The 22,457-nt window shown below is 29.2% G+C and overlaps 1 long non-coding RNA gene across 1 annotated transcript; it reads left to right on the top strand.

Annotated features, from left to right (window-relative positions):
* The first annotated feature begins 2,000 nt into the window (after positions 1–2,000).
* LOC123897311 lies at positions 2,001–7,944 on the top strand. The gene is made up of 5 exons (XR_006804942.1): positions 2,001–4,600; positions 5,926–6,102; positions 6,198–6,282; positions 6,641–6,730; positions 6,889–7,944. It is a non-coding gene; the product is annotated as an uncharacterized LOC123897311 (long non-coding RNA).
* The last annotated feature ends 14,513 nt before the right edge of the window (positions 7,945–22,457 follow it).

The raw sequence follows: 22,457 nt of genomic DNA, 5'->3' as shown, positions 1-22,457 counted from the left end.
GGGAAGACTCTAGGCCTGAAGTATCTGATTCCGAATCAATTCATTTTCAAGGAAAATGGGCTGCGGATCAGGCAGAAATTGGTAGAGCTTTCGCTGTGCTGTTGCATCAGGTTTGGCTTACACCTTCGTCTTATTGCTTAGATTCTTCTTTCTCATCTTTATTTTATATGTTTCAATATGGATTTTATTGCTTAGATTTATAGGGGTCTCCACTTGATTGTGCAGCTCTTGTTAGCTTATTGCTTGGTAATAGTTTAGATTTGCAATTTCCTTAGGTCTTTCCGAATCTTATGTTTTTTACGACTTTTTATTTTGATTATGATGATCAAGGTAAAATATTAAAATCCTTCGGAAAATGATCCAACTTTTTGTACCCTCACTTTGTTGTTTTGTTAAGTTGTAATGTTAGAGGAAATCAAGTGTGATGTGTGTCTCTTTGGTTTCTTAGGTATTTGATTGATCAAGTGTTTATGATCAACTAATTTGTTTTGTTTTTCTTATGTTTTATTTTCTATTTTTCTAATCTTTCATTTCCTTGAGAAGTTAGATTTTTTTATTGAGAATGGAGCTAATCATTTGTAACCCTATTGATTTTTTGAGTTGCTATGGTTTTTGTCCATAGCTTGTTGAAGTTGTTCTGTTTTTTATTGTGATACAATAGTCATATAACTTATTTCTAGATGCAGTACTAGTGTATCTTTGTTGTGTCTACTTACTTCAACTTGCAAAAATTTAGTGCTACCAAGTTGATACATTTGTTGTGATTCAATAATTAAATAATCACATAAAAATGATGAAATCACACATATCTTGATAGTACTACATTTGATTAAATAATCATATAATAATGTCGAAATCACACATATCTCGATGACCCATAACTCCAATTCTTATTGTCTATAAAACTTTGATTAAATGTTCTCTCGATGACCTTAAGTCCAATTAATATTGGCATTATAAATTTGGTTAATTGTCGGCTTGATGATCTCTATATCCCATTGTTGCTGACGAAATAAATTTGGAAATGGTTAAATGGTTCCTCGGTGACAGTGCAATCTACACCTGAAGGCAAGTAACTACTTTTAGTATCCATTTTCGATTCATTTCAATTTTGAAATTCAACATGCACTAATCTGTGTTGTTTTAGAACAGGTTGCTCGAGAATTGGATCTGAGGTGGAAGATAAAAATGACATAATTAACAAGATTTTGCTTGAAAAAAGGTATCCATTTTTTCTCGATTATTTAGAAAGTTTCAATCTTCTGTCGAAAGTCCCTGTTTGACATCAATATTTTGAATTAGACCCATACTTTGCAAAGTGCGATAGCTTTCTCAAAAGATTTTCTATCGGTTGAATTATGAGCAACGTGTTTAAATGTTGGCTCGATGACTTAGACTAGATACCCTATATTTGATATGCCGGAGTGATATATTGACCCAAAATATATTTATTCTTATTGACTCTATAAATTATTTTAAGATGGTAATATGCTGCCTTGATAATGCTTAAATTCAAATTTCTATTGACTCTGCCTCTCATATGGTTAAATGTTCCATTGAAGACCCTTAAGTCTAAATCCTATTGGCTGCATATAGTTTCAATTATATGTTGCCTCGATAGGGTTTAATTAAATGTTTCTTTGATGACCCTCAAGTCTAATTCTTATTGGCTATATATGATGACCCTTATTTAAAGTTGTCTCGATGACCCTTATTAGATGTTGCCTCTCTGACCTTTAAGTTCAATTCTTATTGGTTATATAAATTTGGTTAATGTTGTCTCGATGACCCTTATTAGATGTTGTCTCGATGACCCTTATTAGATGTTGTCTCGATGACCCTTATTAATTCTTGTTGGTTATATAAATTCGGTTATATGTTCTCTGGATGACCTTAAGTCCACAATTAATATTGGCATTATAAATTTGGTTAATTGTTGGATTGATGATCTCTATATCCCATTGTTGCTGACGAAATAAATTTGGAAATGGTTAAATGGTTGCTCGGTGACAGTGCAATCTACACCTGAAGGCAAGTAACTATTTTTAGTATCCATTTTCGATTCATTTCACTTTTGAAATTCAACATGCACTAATCTGTGTTGTTTTAGAACAGGTTGCTCGAGAATTGGATCTGAGGTGGAAGAGAAAAATGACATAATTAACAAAATTTTGCTTGAAAAAAGGTATCCATTTTTTCTCGATTATTTAGAAAGTTTCAATCTTCTGCCGAAAGACCCTGTTTGACATCAATATTTTGAATTAGACCCATACTTTGTAAAGTGCAATAGCTTTCTCAAAAGTTTTTCTATCGGTTGAATTATGAGCAACGTGGTTAAATGTTGGCTCGATGACTTGATACCCTATATTTGATATGCCGGAGTGATATATTGACCCAAAATATATTCATTGTTATTGACTCTATAAATTATTTTAAGATGGTAATATGCTGCCTTGATAATGCTTAAATTCAAATTTTATATTGGCTCTGCCTCTCATATGGTTAAATGTTCCATTGAAGACCCTTAAGTCTAAATCCTATAGGCTACATAGTTTCAATTATATGTTGCCTCGATAGGGTTTAATTAAATGTTTCTTTAATGACCCTTAAGTCTAATTCTGATTTTTTTTTTTTTAAATTGCCCCTAAAAAAATCATTTTTTACAGCAATACCCCTGTTTTAAAAAATATTGCCGTAATACCCCTCTTTTGAGGCAAAAACTGGTGTGTAGCAAGTTTCCACTGATGGCGGAACCGACAGAATCGCCATTTGCATGGTGATGGTGGAAATGGCAGTTCCGCCATTGACCAAAGAATTTGTTTTTTGTTTTTTTCCTTTATATCCAAAAAGGAAGAAGACATATTTAAGCCGTCTGATGAAGATCAGCGGCTGTGATGAAAGGCTTATGGTGCAGCTGCAGTGGACCTACGCGCGTAGGATCAGCAGGTATAAATTCTCCTAATCCTCAAAAAATTTCATTTTTCTTCTCACTTTCTCTCTCTTCTTCTCTCGGCTCTCTCTCTTCTCTCATCTCACTCAAGAACATTCATGTTGTTCTTCATGAACACATGAATGCCGGCGGCGGACCACCGCCTGGGCCAGATTCCGGCGTCCTTAGCCACCGCGACGTCCGGTTTCCGGCGGTTTCGCCACCGTGCCGGATACCTAAAATCACCCAAAAAATCCCAAATTAAACCCAAAAAATCCAAAATCCTTTTTTAAACACTTTTAACCAGTTTTAAACACAAATCAAACCCCAAAACAAATAAATCAAAGTAAACATATTAAAATCCCAAAAATTAAATGTTGTTGTTCTATTACCTCTTTTGTGTTTCTAATTCTTATTTTTCTGGCTCTGTTTATGAGATTTTTTTTTTGTTATGGCCTGAAGGGGGAGAAAAATTGAAAGAACAACACATAATCCGTTGTGCCTCCCCCTCGACCAAAATTCAATCACCACCATAAATCATTACCAAATGAAAAAATCAAAGAGGCAGAGAACCAAAATCTGAAAGTAGGGAAGATAGAACAAAGAAACAGGAAGAAAAAAAAAAAGGAAAGGTAATAAACAGATCAAAACTTTTGGGTTTTAATTTGTTTTATTTCGATTTGTGTTTTTGAGGCTTCATTTGCGATTAGGATTTTAGATCAGAGTTTAATATTAACATTTAAAAAAAAAAAAAATACAAAACGCCATTTTCAGGCCAGAAAATGAAAAAAAAAAAAAAAAGTTGGGCAATGGCAGAACTGCCATTTCCGCCATTACTTGCATGTGGCCACACTGTCGGTTCCGCCATCAGTGGGGACCTGCAGCTTGCCAGTTTTTGTCCCAAAAGAGGGGTATTACGGAAATATTTTTTAAAACAAGGGTATTGTTGTAAAAAACGATTTTTTTAGAGGCAATTGAATAAAAAAATCTCTAATTCTTATCGGCTATATACGATGAACCTTATTTAAAGTTGTCTCGATGACCCTTATTAGATGTTTCCTCTATGACCTTTAAGTTCAATTCTTATTGGTTATATAAATTCGGTTAATGTTGTCTCGATGACCCTTATTAAATGTTGCCTCGATGATCCATAAGTCCTATTATTATTTGCTATATAAATTCGGTTATATATTGCCTCAATGACTCTTATTAAAAGTTGACTCAATGACCCTTATTTAATGTTGCCTCGATGACCCTTATGTTCAATTCTTATTGGATATAAATTCGGTTAATGTTGCCTCGATAACCCTTATTAAATGTTGACTCGATGGCCCATCAGTCCAATTCTTGTTGGTTATATAAATTCGATTAAACTTTGTCTTGATGATCTTTAAGACCGATTAATATTGGCATTATAAATTCCGTTAATTGTTGGCTCGATGACCCTATATCCCATTGCTGCTGACAAAATTAATTTGGAAATGGTTCCTCTGTGGCAGTGCAGTCTACAAGTCAAGGCAAGTAACTACTTTTAGTGTCTATTTTCGATTCATTTCAATTTTGAAATTCAACATGTACTAATCTGTGTTGTTTTTGAACAGGTTGCTCGAGAATTAAATGTGAGGTGGAAGAGAAAAATGACATAATTAACATGATTTTGCTTGAAAAAAGGTATCCATTTTTTCTTGATTATTTAGAAAGTTTCAATCTTCTGCCGAAAGACCATGTTTGACATCAATATTTTGAATTAGACCCATACTTTGCAAAGTGCGATAGCTTTCTCAAAAGATTTTCTATCGGTTGAATTATGAGCAACGTGGTTAAATGTTGCCTCGATGACTTAGACTAGGTTCCCTATATTTGATATGCCAGAGTGATATATTGACCCAAAATATATTCATTGTTATTGACTCTATAAATTATTTTAAGATGGTAATATGCTGCCTTGATAATGCTTAAATTCAAATTCCATTGGCTCTGCCTCTCATATGTTTAAATGTTACATTGAAGACCCGTAAGTCTAAATCCTATTGACTAGATAGTTCCGATTATACGTTGCCACGAGGAGCTTTAATTAAATGTTTCTTTGATGACCTTTAACTCTAATTCTTATTGGTTATTTATTTGGTTATATGTTGTCTCGTTGACCCTTATTGAAAATTGCCTTGATGACCCTTATTGAAAGTTGCCTCGATGACCCTTGAGTCCAATTCTTATTGGCTATATAAATTCGGTTAAGTTCTGAGCAATGTGGTTAAATGTTGCCCTGATGACCCTTATTAGATGTTGCCTCGATGATCCATCAGTCCAATTATTATTGGCTATATAAATTCGGTCATATGTTGCCTCAATTACTACTCTTTATTTAAAGTTGACTCGATGACCCTTATTAAACGATGCCTCAATGACCCTTATGTCCAATTCTTATTGGCTATATAAATTCGGTCAATGTTGCCTTGATAACCTTTATTAAATGTTGCCTCAATGACCCTTATGTTCATTTCTTATTGGCTATATAAATTGGGTTAATGTTGCCTCGATAACCCTAGCTTTTCAAATGTTGATTCACGTTCTCCAGTTCCCATCTAACAAAAAGATTCTCAAACGCGATTCTCCATTCTCAAATGTCTCTAACTCCGCCATCGATGATCTCAGAGGTTCTTTTTCGTTTTAATTCAATCGTTTCTCCGTTTATTTTGCTTCTGTGGACAACAGGACAGGAATGAATCTGAGATTTCTCCTTCAACGATAATTTTATCCAAATTTTACTGTTTTATTTATGCAAATTAAGCATGTGACTTGCGAGTCGCGATTGTTATTGGTAAAAACGCAAGTCGCACATGAAAAAATGACTTGAAAAGACTTTATACAAAGTGATAACAATCACATTACAAGTAGAATTTGTCAGGATCATTACCCAAATAAAATAATTGTTACACATATAGATAAAAAATTGAATTGATATTTTAATTATGTTGTTGGATTATGAATTATAGCCAACATCAAGAGTGAGTTACAACCATTTGGGAAACAACGATGGAATGAATCTCTCTGCACCACAAACTTTCTGCTGCAAAGAAATCTCCAAGAGCAATGTTGTTGATGATATGGTTAACAACAATGCAATCCTCTATGGGCCTGGTGAACATCCAGACCATGTTGTTGTTATTAAGGTAAGTAACTTCTATTCTGTCTTTTCTTTATTAGTTCTATTTGAAGTAGTAATCTATGATTAATCAGTTAATTAATTGGTTTTTATAATTTGCAGTATGTGCTTTATGTTGGGGACAGCAAGAGAGCAATGGATGAGTACACTTTATGTTGGCGACAGCAAGAGAGCAATGGAACAAGAGGTGATTATTGATTTGTTGCTTAAACTGTTTTTTTTTAATTGTTAATTTTTTTAAGCTTAATGTGTTGTTGCTTGTGATCAATATGTATGTAATTTTGGGTATTGTTGTGATGTGTGATATGCCAAACTGGTTGAGACTTGAGATAGTTCTCCCTTTGAGGTTGATGTAGTTTAGGTAATTCAATTTCCTTATTAATTGGAACATTTTTAGATAATTTCATACATGAATTTATATACATTTCAAGTAAAGAAGTTGAATGTTTTCTATCACAGAACTTGATGTACATATATGATGCTTTCTCGTGAGGTTTTTGCCTTCATTTTGAGTTTTGACATTGTTTACTAATTTGATATCCAAGTCAAGGATGCAGGAGCTAAAGATCATATTGCCATTGGAGATTCTTGAGCACTCATGATATCCATGGATAGCAAAGCACCTCATTAAAATGGTATTTCTCTTGGATTTGCTTATATCTCATTCTTTTAATTAAATGGTGTCAGTTATATGATTATATAATTGCTAAACATAAAACATTAGATCCCACACCATACATATTTTATACTTCTGCAGAATATTCTTAATCTAAGTATATTCTATATTTTTTAGAGATCTTCGATGTTGATTGGCTTACCTCATAATTACACTGATGTCTCGAATGATCGATCACTTCACTCTCTTGTTGTATGGAAATTGAAGCAATTGCACTATCCTATGAAGCAATGCCAAGCTTATGTTGCTCATGATCTATGCTAGGTAATATGACTGATCTGACTATAAACTCAGATTTCAGGTTTTACACAGGACTAACTAATGCCTCTATGTGGACGATCTTAAAATTTTTAGTTTGTATTATGCTTCAAAATTTCCCACTTGTTGAGTTGACAATTTGTATGGTAATTCTCTTTAACTTGTTGAGTTAAATTGTAGGTAGAAATATTATACTTCAAAATTTCCCACTTGTTGAGTTGACAATCTGTACGGTAATTCTCTTTATCTTTTTGAGTTAAATTGTAGGTAAAACTTTGATTACATTTGTTCAAATATTTGCAGAAAATGGCGATTACCAACAAATCACGTGTGGTTGTTCTCAACAAGGGGAACATTTAGTATTTAAATAGACGATCTTTATTATTCAACTTTTGTAAATGACTCAAGTATGATATTATTTCTTTTAAATCTGCTTTCTTCAAAGAATTTGATATACTGAAATTAATTAGTGTTGCATTAGATTTAGAAGCACTGAATACATTTTGTTTGTGAAATGTGTAATTATGTGTGATTAAAATCTGATGGGTTGGTATTCTATTTATTAAGTTCTTAGAGATTTCTGGTCTGCGAGAGATCAACTTTTCTTTGTATATATATGATATACTATAATAGTAAAACTTTTTGATTGAGAACCCTTTCCCGCCTATCCCTCCCGCAAGAGAGCCTTTATGTTAATGTAGAAAATTAGCCTCTTCCTTCTTTGCAGCCTATGATGCCTCATGTGAGGAAGGTACTGCAACTTCTTTATGCAGGGCTCTTGATAAAATTGCGGACGTATCTGTACCAGGTATGAATGTTAAGTTAGCACTATTTATTTAACTTGACATTGTGTCTATGCTCCACATAAATAAAGAAATGGTATTTGATAGAAAATGATTTTTTTTTAAATGAAAATAGAGGAGGAAGAATATTATTATTATTTATTTATCTAGGGGGAGTGGGGAGGCACATGCACTTGACCATGTATGTCTTCAGTGGGTATTGATAAAAATCTGCCCATAGGATGATAAAAAAATGATGAATATAAGAATATGTTATGAAAACCTTTAAAATAAATGAAGGGATATGATGAGTTTATGTCATTGTTTGTAATTTTACGCCTACCTTCAAAAGTGAATCAATCATTTGTGACACATTGTTGTGGCTGCTTCATATATTTCTGTATAGGTAGTATGGCAATTTTGCTCTTTAAGGGCTCTGCTGCTCCACAAGCAGAGGAAGATCAGTTCTCAGCAATAGGGGCAACCAAAGCATAAAGTAGTTTCCTTATTATTTGAGTTTATTCTATTGTAATAGTAGTGTAATGAGAATTAATTGAAAAAAATTGAAAAACAAAAAAAATGTAGGTATTAAAATCATCTTATTGCCTTCATTGTGGTGGCTAAATTAATGTTAAATTTTATTAAAGGGAATATAGCGGTATATTCAAACTTACATCAAAATATCCAAACCTTTTGTCAAATCATGTGCTCAAAAGTTGGAAGTTGGAACAAATTTGGTACAATAATAACAATACACTAGAGCTCTCTTTCAGCAATGCACCTACAAAGTTATGTAACCACCAATGTCTCGAATATTATCTGAAACCATGCAATAATAACTTGGAACTTGGAACTTGGCAAAAGATATAAAGTCGGCTCGATAATTTGATGAAAGAATTAAAGAGAAGTGTTATTGGCACAAGATATCGTATTCCCTTTGTTCAAAAATATAAGTAAAAGTTGGTCAACAAAAATGAATATATTTGGTCCAACTTTTGAATCAAATATATTAAATTTGTTTGATTCATTTTTCCTTAGACTACATACAATGGTTTCAACACCAAAAAACATTCAACACCCACTTTTTCACTCCACATCATTTTCTCTTTCTTCCACCTAATCATTCAACACACATTCAACTTTTACTCTCTCCAATGGTTTTTATATTCAACACCATACCCCACCACTTTCTCTACCCCACCACTTTCTATTTCATATTCTTATTTAAATTTTAATTTTTGTTTTTATGATTAAATAACATTATAATTATCGATTAAAATTAAATTAAAATAATACACTTAAACGGGGGTGTTTGAGATGAATTTCTCAGCATAGTTCCATAATATGGATGAAAGTTTGGAACAAATGATGATTGGTTGAAATTTGGTGTTAAACCAAAATTAGGTGTGTTTTGAGGATGTTGGTTGAAAAATTGATTTGAATTTTGATAATTGTTGGGATTTTGATAATTGTTGGGGTTTTGATAATTGTTGGAGTTTTGATAATTGTTGAGATTTTGAGAATTGTTGGGATTTTGAGAATTGTTGGGATAATTAGAAGAATTGTTGGGATCCATTTCACTAAAAAAAGATTAAAACTTCAAAAGAAAGACTAATTAGAAAGATAATAATAGATTAAGATAGTGAAAAATTTGGTTTTTTTTTCTGTGTCCAAATGAAATGAACCAAGTCTCTATTTGTAGAGAAAAAAATTACGAATTTTGGTGAAAAAATAAAAAAATTAATTTGCATTGAAATAATTGAGTTCAAAGATTAGATGAGGTAAAAATCCGTCCAGCCAATCAACGCGTGCCACTTGTCCATTTGGATTTCTCTCTCCGTGTCCCCTGCTGGGCAACGTGCCCTGTCGGGATGTGTGATGCACGCGCCTGCGAGGGCGAATCTCAGCGCGCCACATGTCTCCGTCCGCAGCATTCAACACAGTTGAGACAATTCATCTTCTCTTTCATCCAAATCATATTCAACACCAACATTGCACCATTCACTTGTGTTGAATCACTCATTCAACACCCAATTCAACATTCATTGTAACTAGTCTTATATTTTAGGACGCAGAGAATACATTGTACAAGAAAATATGGGTATGCATGTCAAACCGATGAAATTACTAAAAAATGCAAAAACATATATGCAGACTGTATCAAGAATTGACAGTTTTAAGTTTTTGCATTTTTAGTCTCGTGAGTTTTTTTCATTTCATTATGACAAGGAAAAAATGCAAAATTATTAAATGTAGTGACAAGGAATAAGCCTCCTTAAAAAAAAAAAAAGGAACAAGCCACCTTCAAAAAATTGGTTTTTAAAATCATGTTTCCTATTGAACACAAACAGCTAGCAACAGCTAATATATACACATTAGTACTTTTCTTTTCTGCCAATATTTTTTAAACAGAGAAGAATTTTTGTAACACAATTAATCAGTGACCACTTCTATTAGTCAAATGAAATGCTTAAAATGAGACGAAAGTACCTGGTATATCCTTTTAAAAGGGATAAATTATATTTTTTGTTCCCTTAAATTAATTTTAAATTTTATTGTTTCACTTTGGTCCTTTAAACTAAAAACATTAGATGATTTGTCTCTTAAATTTTTTTCGTTTCATTTAAATCCCTTATATATGAATATTGAACATTTTAGTTTCTTAAATTGTCTAAGCTTTATATAACTTAAAGATCAAAATTTTCAATATTTATAATTTTTTTTTGTCAAGTAGTTTAGTGACTAAAAATTACAACTTAAAGATGGATAAATGAAGTATCCGGGATTTAAATCTCAGCTCTTGCGTTTATATCGCTATGTCCTGTCAACTTAAATGTTCAATATTTATAAAAAAAATTTTGACAATACAAAAATAATTTAAAGGACGAAAATAAAATCTAAAATTAAGTTAAAAAAAATAAAAGTGTAATTTAGCTTTTAAAAAATATGACACCTTGTGCCGTTAAAGTGTTTGGAATGGGGCCATAACATCTTAGCAATAACGCATGAAATCAAGGCAGTGTTGATGGGGAAAAGAACAAGCAAACAGAGGAGTCAATAGATCATGTTTGATATGGTTGTTGGTTTAGACCCACATGCAAAAACCAATTAAGAAGTGTAAAGGAAGAAGAGCAGAGAGACCTTGGTTGCTTTGTTCTATATATCATCTTCTGATTGATATGCACTTGAATTGGTTAGAGGTAGGGGTGGGCCAATGCTTTCATTGACACATAAACTGAAAGAAAAAAAAAAAAACTTCTATTCAGGTAATAAGTTGTTAATTACTAATCATTCTCATTAACTGTTGAAAACAAAAACCCTAACATGACATGCTTTATTAAAAGATTGTTACATGTTCAAAGTGATTAGATTTGTTTTAGTGGTGAAAATTTTGAATAGTATGTATGAGATTCTGGATTCGATCTTTTACTCATTTGTAAATCGAAAAAAATTGTTACTTGCCGTATTTTAAAATTGTTGCTTGCAATCGACTACGACTATAATCAGTGTCTCATAATTGTTCAATCTTAATAAGACAATTGTTATATTTTAATTTTTTTTTTTATAATTGTTATATTTTAAAATTTTCAAAACACACAAAACTCTTACAAAACTAATCTTATTAATTATTTGTGTGTTTCCTATTTAGGGAGATTCACAGCTTCGACTAATTTTGGTCAAACTTGATGTCGGACCCAATCAAAATTAATTGATTTATGTTGGGTAAATATCTCTTATATATTTTTTTATGTGAAATCCAAACCTACTCAATCTGATAATAAACAAGTTGGTTTGAGTTGAAAAATGTAATTAGAAGAAAAACATTTATTAGTCTCATGTTAGCTCAGTTGGTAGGGACATCGTACTGTATGTGCAGGAGCTGAAGTTCGAATCCCGAACACTCCCCTTATTCACATTTAAGGTAAAATTTCTAATCATTAGTGAAAATATGTTAGTGAAAATATAGGTCTCTCAATAATCATCAAAATAATTAGGTCATCGTATTAAATATGAGTATAACCAGTAAAATTGTAAAAAAAAAATTAGACAACTTAATTTTTATTTTATTTTTGTTACAAACAACTTAATTAATATATAATTAAAAGTTCCCGTAGAAACCACACAAACAAAAAAAATTTCATATTAATATATGAGTTTAAATATAGGTCCCGCAGATGTTATAAAAGAACGGACAGACTTATTAATATGAGTAAAACACATAGGTCCCCATGTACCCAAAAAAAACACATAGGTCCCCGGAAATAACACAAAAGATTTGGATCCTTAAAAAAAAAAAGGATCTCGTATTAATATATAATAATAAATATAGGTCTAAAAACAATAGTAAAAAAAAACTTCAGTAATAAGAGTAAAAACATAGGCCCCGCAGAAATTACACAAAAGATTAGATATTTGTATTAATATATGATCATAAATATATGCAATGCATAAATTATGAAAGAATGACAACTTTATTAATATATGGTTAAAAATATAAGTCTCGTAGAAATCAGAAAAAAATATAGGTTCTCGTATTAATATCTGAGTATATATTTAGGTCCTATATAAATTATTAAAGATCAGAAAACCTTATTAATAAGAGGAAAATCATAGGTCACGCAGAATTCACACAAAAGATTATGTTCCCGTATAAATATGAGTATAATACGTAAAATTATAAAAAAAAAATAAACATATTTATTAATATATGATTAAAAATATAATGCCTGTAGATATAACAAAAAAAAGGTTCCCGTATTAATATGAATACAACCCGTAAAATTATTTAAAAAAATAGATAACATAATATATTAGTAAAAACACAAGTTCCGTGAGAGTCGCAAAAAATAGTAGATTTTCGTATTAATATATAAGTATAAATATATATTTTGCTGATGGTATTGATGATCAATCTATTCCAAAAAAATGGCCAATGTATTGATTGCACAAAATATTACTCCCCCGTTTTTTTATAAGTGTTCAGTTTCATCAAATTTAGCGTTTATAATTAACTGCTCAGTTTGTGTTTTAAGGATACGATTTGTCAATTATACCCTTTGTCAATTATTATTATTATTATTATTATTATTATTATTATTATCTTTTTCAATAATTTTTTTATATACATATTTGAAAAACTAAAGTTTTTTTAAAAAAGAAATTTTGTTCTTTTTTTTTTACGATGAGAAAGTTTGTTTCTTCCTTGTTATATTCATATTTAAACATAATTTGTTACCAATTTATTTTTGTATAAAAATAAATTTATTTGAAAGAGTGCAAAAAATAGAATTTATTGGTGAATTAAGATGAGAGTATAATAGGAAGATAATGTTCAAAAATCCACTTTTTTAATTTAGTGTTATCATTCTAACTGAACACTTATAAAAAAACGGAAGGAGTAAAATATTAAAATGGAATTAATCACCTCAAGAAAAATTTTAAAATATTGAAATTATTTACTAACTTTCAAATATGACACAAAATATCCATGAAAGTGATGACGTGTCAAATTATTAAGTAGGGGTAACATGAGATTTTCACATGTATCTTATTTTCTTAGGTCCCTGTATTAAATATATATATATATATATATATATATATATATATATATATATATATATATATATATATATATATATATATATATATATATATATATATATATATATATATATATATATATACACATGAGTATGAATATAGTCCCCTAATTTTTTTTCTTCATATATGAGTATAAATATAGGTTTCGCAAATGTCATAAAAGAACGGACAAACTTATTAATTTGAGTAAAACACACAGGTCATGCATAAATCACACAAAAATTAGGCTATCGTATTAATATATGAGTATAAATATATGGCACAAAATATTAAAATATTAAAATGGAAGTAACCACCTAAAGAAAATTAATAAAATATTGAAATTAGTTATTAACTTTCAAATATGACACAAAATACCCTTGAAAAATGATGGTGTATAGGATATATTGATGCCCAGTTAATAATTGATTTATATTTAATAAAAAAATTGAATTTTTATAAAGTGAGGTAATTTGAATTTGGGTTACATACAAAAAAATTGGATTTTCAGATAAAAAGAAAAAAATCGTAGGAGAAGTAACAAATAAAGTGGAGTTTTGTGGTTACAAAGTGGAGTAATTTTTACAATTGGACATTTAACTCATATTGATTCCAAAAATATAACAAATTAATTCACATGGCTTAGTGGTAAATGCAATAAGAAGTGTAACTAAAAGGTTAAAAGTTCAAATCCTATTGACTAAGAAAGTTTTTAGCATTTTTCTACTAACTTTTTTTGATAAAGACACAAAATAACCCTGAATTGATTATGTGTCAAAAAATGAAAAAGGGGCAAATTTGGAATTTCATACGTATCTTCTTTTCATATATTGTAGACATATTGATTCCAAAAATATAACAAATTAATTCACATGGCTTAGTGGTAAATGCAATAAGAAGTGTAACTAAAAGGTTAAAGGTTCAAATCTTATTGACTAAATAAGAAATTTTTTAGCATTTTTCTACTAACTTTTTTTTGATAAAGACACAAAATAACCCTGAATTGATTATGTGTCAAAAAATAAAAAAGGGGCAAATTTGGAATTTCATACGTATCTTCTTTTCATATATTGTAGATTTTTAGCATTTTTCTACTAACTTTTTTTTGATAAAGACACAAAATAACCCTGAATTGATTATGTGTCAAAAAACAAAAAAGGGGCAAATTTGGAATTTCATACGTATCTTCTTTTCATATATTGTAGATCATATTGATTCCAAAAATATAACAAATTAATTCACATGGCTTAGTGGTAAATGCAATAAGAAGTGTAACTAAAAAGTTAAAGGTTCAAATCTTATTGACTAAATAAGAAATTTTTTAGCATTTTTTTACTAACTTTTTTTGATAAAGACACAAAATAACCCTGAATTGATTTTGTGTCAAAAAATGAAAAAGGGGCAAATTTGGAATTTCATACGTATCTTCTTTTCATATATTGTAGATCATATTGATTCCAAAAATATAACAAATTAATTCACATGGCTTAGTGGTAAATGCAATAAGAAGTGTAACTAAAAGGTTAAAGGTTCAAATCTTATTGACTAAATAAGAAATTTTTTAGCATTTTTCTACTAACTTTTTTTGATAAAGACACAAAATAACCCTGAATTGATTATGTGTCAAAAAATGAAAAAGGGCAAATTTGGAATTTCATATGTATCTTCTTTTCATATATTGTAGATCATATTGATTCCAAAAATATAACAAATTAATTCACATGGCTTAGTGGTAAATGCAATAAGAAATGTAACTAAAAGGTTAAAGGTTCAAATCTTATTGACTAAATAAGAAATTTTTTAGCATTTTTCTACTAACTTTTTTTTGATAAAGACACAAAATAACCCTGAATTGATTATGTGTCGAAAAATAAAAAAGGGGCAAATTTGGAATTTCATACGTATCTTCTTTTCATATATTGTTGATCATATTGATTCTAAAATTATAACAAATTAATTCACATGGCTTAGTGGTAAATGCAATAAGAAGTGTAACTAAAAAGTTAATGGTTCAAATCTTATTAACTAAATAAGAAATTTTTTAGCATTTTTCTACTAACTTTTTTTGATAAAGACACAAAATAACCCTGAATTGATTATGTGTCAAAAAATGAAAAAGGGGCAAATTTGGAATTTCATATGTATCTTCTTTTCATATATTGTAGATTTTTGATAAAGACACAAAATAACCCTGAATTGATTATGTGTCAAAAAATAAAAAAGGGGCAAATTTGGAATTTCATACGTATCTTCTTTTCATATATTGTAGATCATATTGATTCTAAAAATATAACAAATTAATTTCACATGGTTTAGTGGTAAATGCAATAAGAAGTGTAACTAAAAGGTTAAAGGTTCAAATCTTATTGACTAAATAAGAAATTTTTTAGCATTTTTCTACTAACTTTTTTTGATAAAGACACAAAATAACCCTGAATTGATTATGTGTCAAAAAATGATAAAAGGGCAAATTTGGAATTTCATATGTATCTTCTTTTCATATATTGTAGATTCCAACAATATAACAAATTAATTAACATGGCTTAGTGGTAAATGCAATAAGAAGTGTAACTAAAAGGTTAAAGGTTCAAATCTTATTGACGAAATAAGAAATTTTTTAGCATTTTTCTACTAACTTTTTTTGATAAAGACACAAAATAACCCTGAATTGATTATGTGTCAAAAAATGAAAAAAAGGGCAAATTTGGAATTTCATATCTATCTTCTTTTCATATATTGTAGATGATTATGTGTCAAAAAATGAAAAAGGGGCAAATTTGGAATTTCATACGTATCTTCTTTTCATATATTGTAGATCATATTGATTCCAAAAATATAACAAATTAATTCACATGGCTTAGTGGTAAATGCAATAAGAAGTGTAACTAAAAGGTTAAAGGTTCAAATCTTATTGACTAAATAAGAAATTTTTTAGCATTTTTCTACTAACTTTTTTTGATAAAGACACAAAATAACCCTGAATTGATTATGTGTCAAAAAATGAAAAAGGGCAAATTTGGAATTTCATATGTATCTTCTTTTCATATATTGTAGATCATATTGATTCCAAAAATATAACAAATTAATTCACATGGCTTAGTGGTAAATGCAATAAGAAATGTAACTAAAAGGTTAAAGGTTCAAATCTTATTGACTAAATAAGAAATTTTTTAGCATTTTTCTACTAATTTTTTTTTGATAAAGACACAAAATAACCCTGAATTGATTATGTGTCGAAAAATAAAAAAGGGGCAAATTTGGAATTTCATACGTATCTTCTTTTCATATATTGTAGATGCAATAAGAAGTGTAACTAAAAGGTTAAAGGTTCAAATCTTATTGACTAAATAAGAAATTTTTTAGCATTTTTCTACTAACTTTTTTTGATAAAGACACAAAATAACCCTGAATTGATTATGTGTCAAAAAATGAAAAAGGGCAAATTTGGAATTTCATATGTATCTTCTTTTCATATATTGTAGATCATATTGATTCCAAAAATATAACAAATTAATTCACATGGCTTAGTGGTAAATGCAATAAGAAATGTAACTAAAAGGTTAAAGGTTCAAATCTTATTGACTAAATAAGAAATTTTTTAGCATTTTTCTACTAATTTTTTTTTGATAAAGACACAAAATAACCCTGAATTGATTATGTGTCGAAAAATAAAAAAGGGGCAAATTTGGAATTTCATACGTATCTTCTTTTCATATATTGTAGATCATATTGATTCTAAAAATATAACAAATTAATTCACATGGCTTAGTGGTAAATGCAATAAGAAGTGTAACTAAAAAGTTAAAGGTTCAAATCTTATTGACTAAATAAGAATTTTTTTAGCATTTTTCTACTAACTTTTTTTGATAAAGACACAAAATAACCCTGAATTGATTATGTGTCAAAAAATGAAAAAGGGGCAAATTTGGAATTTCATACGTATCTTCTTTTCATATATTGTAGATTTTTGATAAAGACACAAAATAACCCTGAATTGATTATGTGTCAAAAAATAAAAAAGGGGCAAATTTGGAATTTCATACGTATCTTCTTTTCATATATTGTAGATCATATTGATTCTAAAAATATAACAAATTAATTTCACATGGCTTAGTGGTAAATGCAATAAGAAGTGTAACTAAAAGGTTAAAGGTTCAAATCTTATTGACTAAATAAGAAATTTTTTAGCATTTTTCTACTAACTTTTTTTTGATAAAGACACAAAATAACCCTGAATTGATTATGTGACAAAAAATAAAAAAGGGGCAAATTTGGAATTTCATACGTATCTTCTTTTCATATATTGTAGATTTTTAGCATTTTTCTACTAACTTTTTTTGATAAAGACACAAAATAACCCTGAATTGATTATGTGTCAAAAAATGAAAAAGGGACAAATTTGGAATTTCATACGTATCTTCTTTTCATATATTGTAATTCCAAAAATATAACAAATTAATTCACATGGCTTAGTGGTAAATGCAATAAGAAGTGTAACTAAAGGGTTAAAGGTTCAAATCTTATTGACTAAATAAGAAATTTTTTAGCATTTTTCTACTAACTTTTTTTGATAAAGACACAAAATAACCCTGAATTGATTATGTGTCAAAAAATGAAAAAGGGACAAATTTGGAATTTCATACGTATCTTCTTTTCATATATTGTAATTCCAAAAATATAACAAATTAATTCACATGACTTAGTGGTAAATGCAATAAGAAGTGTAACTAAAAGGTTAAGGGTTCAAATCCTACTGGCTGAGAAACTTTTTAGTATTTTTCTACTAACTTTTTTTGATAAAGACACAAAATAACCCTGAATTGATTATGTGTCAAAAAATGAAAAAGGGGCAAATTTAGAATTTCATACGTATCTTCTTTTTATATATTGTAGAATTTAGATGATCAGGAATGAGAAAGAAATTCTCTCAATTTTATTTTCCTCAATTTCTTCAATTTTACCTTTTAGTTCATCTTTTCCTTTTTTTTTTTTTATCTCTTCTCACACATTAATGGGTAAGATGCTACTATTTCTCTCAAGTAATTGAGAGAATCCATCGCTAGGCATCACTCATAAAGAGCAGCATTCCACGAGGACTTGTCAGATGATACTTTCAATTCAATTCAATTCAATTCAAATTTTAGTAAAAGTAAGTTCACTAACATGGTTATCTAGAACAAAATCATTTACCTTCAAGTTGTAGTGTGCATTTCATCAACACTATGCACGTTAACATAAACCTTTTAGATTTGGCTTTTTTGTTGTCACTTTATCACTTTTGCCTTAGATGGGACGAGAATGCAACATGGCATACAAATCCACTACCCCATTATCAATCAATATATGGTTAGGTAAACAATTTCCTATTTTTTATTGCTAATTATTTTGGATAAGATAAGACCCACTCTTTTACACTTTTATTAAGAAAATAAAAATAACTATATGAAAACTTAATAACAAAAGGATATGCCAAAGCGTACTGAATGATTCAAATCATTCACTGACCTCCACTAAAATGTCACCATCTCAACTGAATTTGACTTTATTACTTTTTTTTACAAATACTTTAAAATTAATTGAAATTGAAAAACGAGAATCCATAAAGGATAAAATAATACAGTATTTCCTCTGTCTCAAATAATTGTCGCATTTGACTACTGCACACTTGTTGATGTACAATTTTAATCATTAATATGTTTAATAATATATTATTAAAAATTATGAAAAATTGATATCGTGATTGTATTCACCAAAACAAATCTAACAAAAATCTCATATGTTAATATTTGTCTTTAAACATTAGTAATAAAATATAGTAAAAATATCTAGTATGAATAGTGCACACGTCAAATTATGACAATTATTTTGAGGCAGCGAGAATATAAGAGAATGGACAAATGAAGTTATCGATTATGTAATGAAGTTGAAAGTTTTAGTTGAGGTGTGGCACTCAAACTTCGTGTTATTTTCAACAAAAATGTTTTACTATATCATAATTTTAAATCAACAGATAAATTTTGTTAAAAAAAAAAAATAGATAAATAAAAAATTATAAAAATTAGACAATTAAAATGGAGTAGTAGAATGAAATGAGAAGTACTTATATAGGCACAAGTAGAGGTGGGAACAGGCTAGGCCGGCCTACATGGCCTTAAGGCCTAGCCTACATAGGCTCAGGCCAGGCTAGCCTATTTCTTTAAATAGAGCAGGCCAATGTTTTTTTATAAGCCTATTTAGCTAAAAAGGCCAGGTCGCAGGCCATTAAAAAAACCTTTGAGGCCTACTAGGCCGGCCTATTTAAGTTAACATGAATAATATTTTTATTACGATTATTATTTATATATTAAAATTTATACTTTGATTAAATTATAAATCTATTAACTTTTTAAGTAATTTAAGTTTATTAATCTACATTAGTTTTTAACATATATAAATGTATTATTATAAACTAGAATTGAAATATGATGACATATATAGTCAAATTCTCTAAAATATCAAATGGAACATTATTTTATTAGTTCATAAGTATATTTCAAAATAAATATAATTATTTATTTAAATATGTTCATATGAAATAGACTTTTAAACAGGCTAACAGGCCACATCAGACTTTCAAAAGGCCAGGCTCAGGCCTAGAATTTAAGCCTATGATAGGCCACAGATCAGGCTCAGACCTTCGATTTTTTGACAGGCCAAGCTCAGGCTTGGCAAAGCTTAGCTCGGCCTAGCCTATTCTCACCTCTAGGCACAAGCCTAAATAAATTATGCTTAGGCACATTTATATAAGGAAAAAAAATTAAAGAGAAAAAATCTAAACCGTCTAAGGTATGAATTAACTTTCCAAAGGTCACTCCCTTTTTTGATGCATGTGTAGAAGTGCAGTTGCTATTTTATTTATTGATTGACTATTTTATTTTTCTTTTAAATATTTTGATTTGTGTGTGTGTCTAATTCTTGATTTTCTTGAATGATTTTTAATTTATATTTTGATTTATTGGCGGGGCGAGTTGGTAATAAAACGGGGCGGAACGAGTTAAATCATTTTATCAAGAATCTCCAATAAGAGTATTTAAGAGAGTTTCATAGACTAATGATACAATACCTTAATTTTTTTATCATTGGAGTTCCATGACGTGACACAGAGGGTATCAAAGTTGATGATACATGTACCTTAAATAAGGTACCGTATCATCAATTTAATGTTATCATTATTTTTAATTTTGGTATATAAATTCAATTTAATAGCTTCCATATATGTCAAAACATTATCGTTTGTCATTAATGTATGATACTCAAAACATGATATCACCATTGGAGTAAAATATTGTAGGGACCAGTTGTTAGTAGTGTATGATACTCAAAGTGGTATCACCATTGAAGATGTTCTAAATGCAATCCAGTAACAAAATGACTTCAAAGACCCATTAACTTTAGGTGAGGTTTAGTCATGGGTGCACAACTTTATTATTTAATTTTTGACCATTAGATCAAATAAGTAACACAGGTTTATTGTAGTCGATCAACACTAGATTTTTTTCACACCCAAAACAAATCTAACCTCATCTTCTACGACCATCTCCGTTCTCACCACTACTATAGCAAGCTCAATCAATGAAAAAACCATTTATCACTAAATTCCAAAACCCTTTTGCAATAAAAGAACTCAACTAATTTGGTCCCTAAACATTCATCTTCCTCCTTCTATCTTTAATTCAATGAAAGAACACAAAAAATCACTATTCAAAAACTTGCTAGAGTAAAATAAAACACAAATCAAAGATTTCAATCTTAAAACATTTTAGCATGAAACTGTGAATTTACTTATTCCTCTTTCTAAATTCTAATTTAAACCATTTTATAATTCCATTTAGTTGCGGCGCGCGAGCTCTCCGACGACAAGGACCCAATGGGTGAGTCATGGTTGTACACAGCGGAGGTAAAATCCAGATCTAGATGGGAAGAAGATAAATTTGGAGAGAGAAGAAGACGATGAGTTAATATTATTTGAGTTTTTTTAATAAAGAAATAAAACACAATGGGTAAAGAGGTTGCAAGGAAAGAGTGTGAACTTAGTGAAAAAGAAAATATGTGATAATGTGTAGGAGGAGTATGATAATGTTTAGTAAACTGCAAAATCCAACCCCTCATCTTGTTTTTTGAAATTTGTTCACATGGTGCACAAATTTTATACTTTGTGCACCCTAAATGCCACCTTAACTTTATTGCTCAATCTATGGAAATTAGACAGCAGCCTATGCCCTATAGTATTATGAAATCTTTTTTAAAATATTGGTAAGTGACTGCTCTTTATTACTAATTATAACAACTAAACTAATTAATGTGCTGGATTCTATATAAAAGATCGCTCACTTTAGGGATAAAAAATCACAAAATTGATGAAAGTGATTTTCAGTGTTTTTTTCTTTTTTATGTGAAAAATTAGTAATTACTTTCTCCGATTTTTTTTATAAGAGACAAATAAATTTTTAGATTCATTTATTAATTGATGTATATGTATATGGTCTATATGGTCTATCAATATACACAATTCTTACTGTGTTAGATACATGGGGAAGTTATTTTTATTTAAAAATAATTTTATTTTTCTTTTTTTAATTAAAAAATATAAATAACTACATTTTTGTGAGAGAAACAGGAAAAAATGCATCTAAAAAAATGCATATAAGTTTTGTCCTTAAAAAAATTGTCTTCTACAAAAAGAATGAGAGTATTTTTTTTATCCAACTAATTTGTATTTTAAGGGCACAAATTAAATAATGAAAGGTAGAATTATTATATTAAAAAGTATAATAATTTGATTTTTAAAAAATTGAATGCATAATTTATATATTTTTTTTATTTACAATGAGTTGAGGGCGGAACCCATGATCTATAACGTATTACCAAAATCCTTCATTACTAGACCAAACCTAGTGACTTTGAATTCACAAATTTTAAAAGAAATATTTTTATATAAGTTGTTTATTAGACTCATAAAATCGAAATAGTTTTTTCACAATAAAAAATAAAAAATCCAAATATATATTTTTTCTCTTGATTGTCTAA

This window comes from Trifolium pratense, linkage group LG7 (genome assembly GCF_020283565.1).
Source record: "Trifolium pratense cultivar HEN17-A07 linkage group LG7, ARS_RC_1.1, whole genome shotgun sequence".
Taxonomy (NCBI): domain Eukaryota; kingdom Viridiplantae; phylum Streptophyta; class Magnoliopsida; order Fabales; family Fabaceae; genus Trifolium; species Trifolium pratense.
Note: the sequence above shows the minus strand (reverse complement) of the source record. Positions and strands in the feature narration are given on the sequence as shown.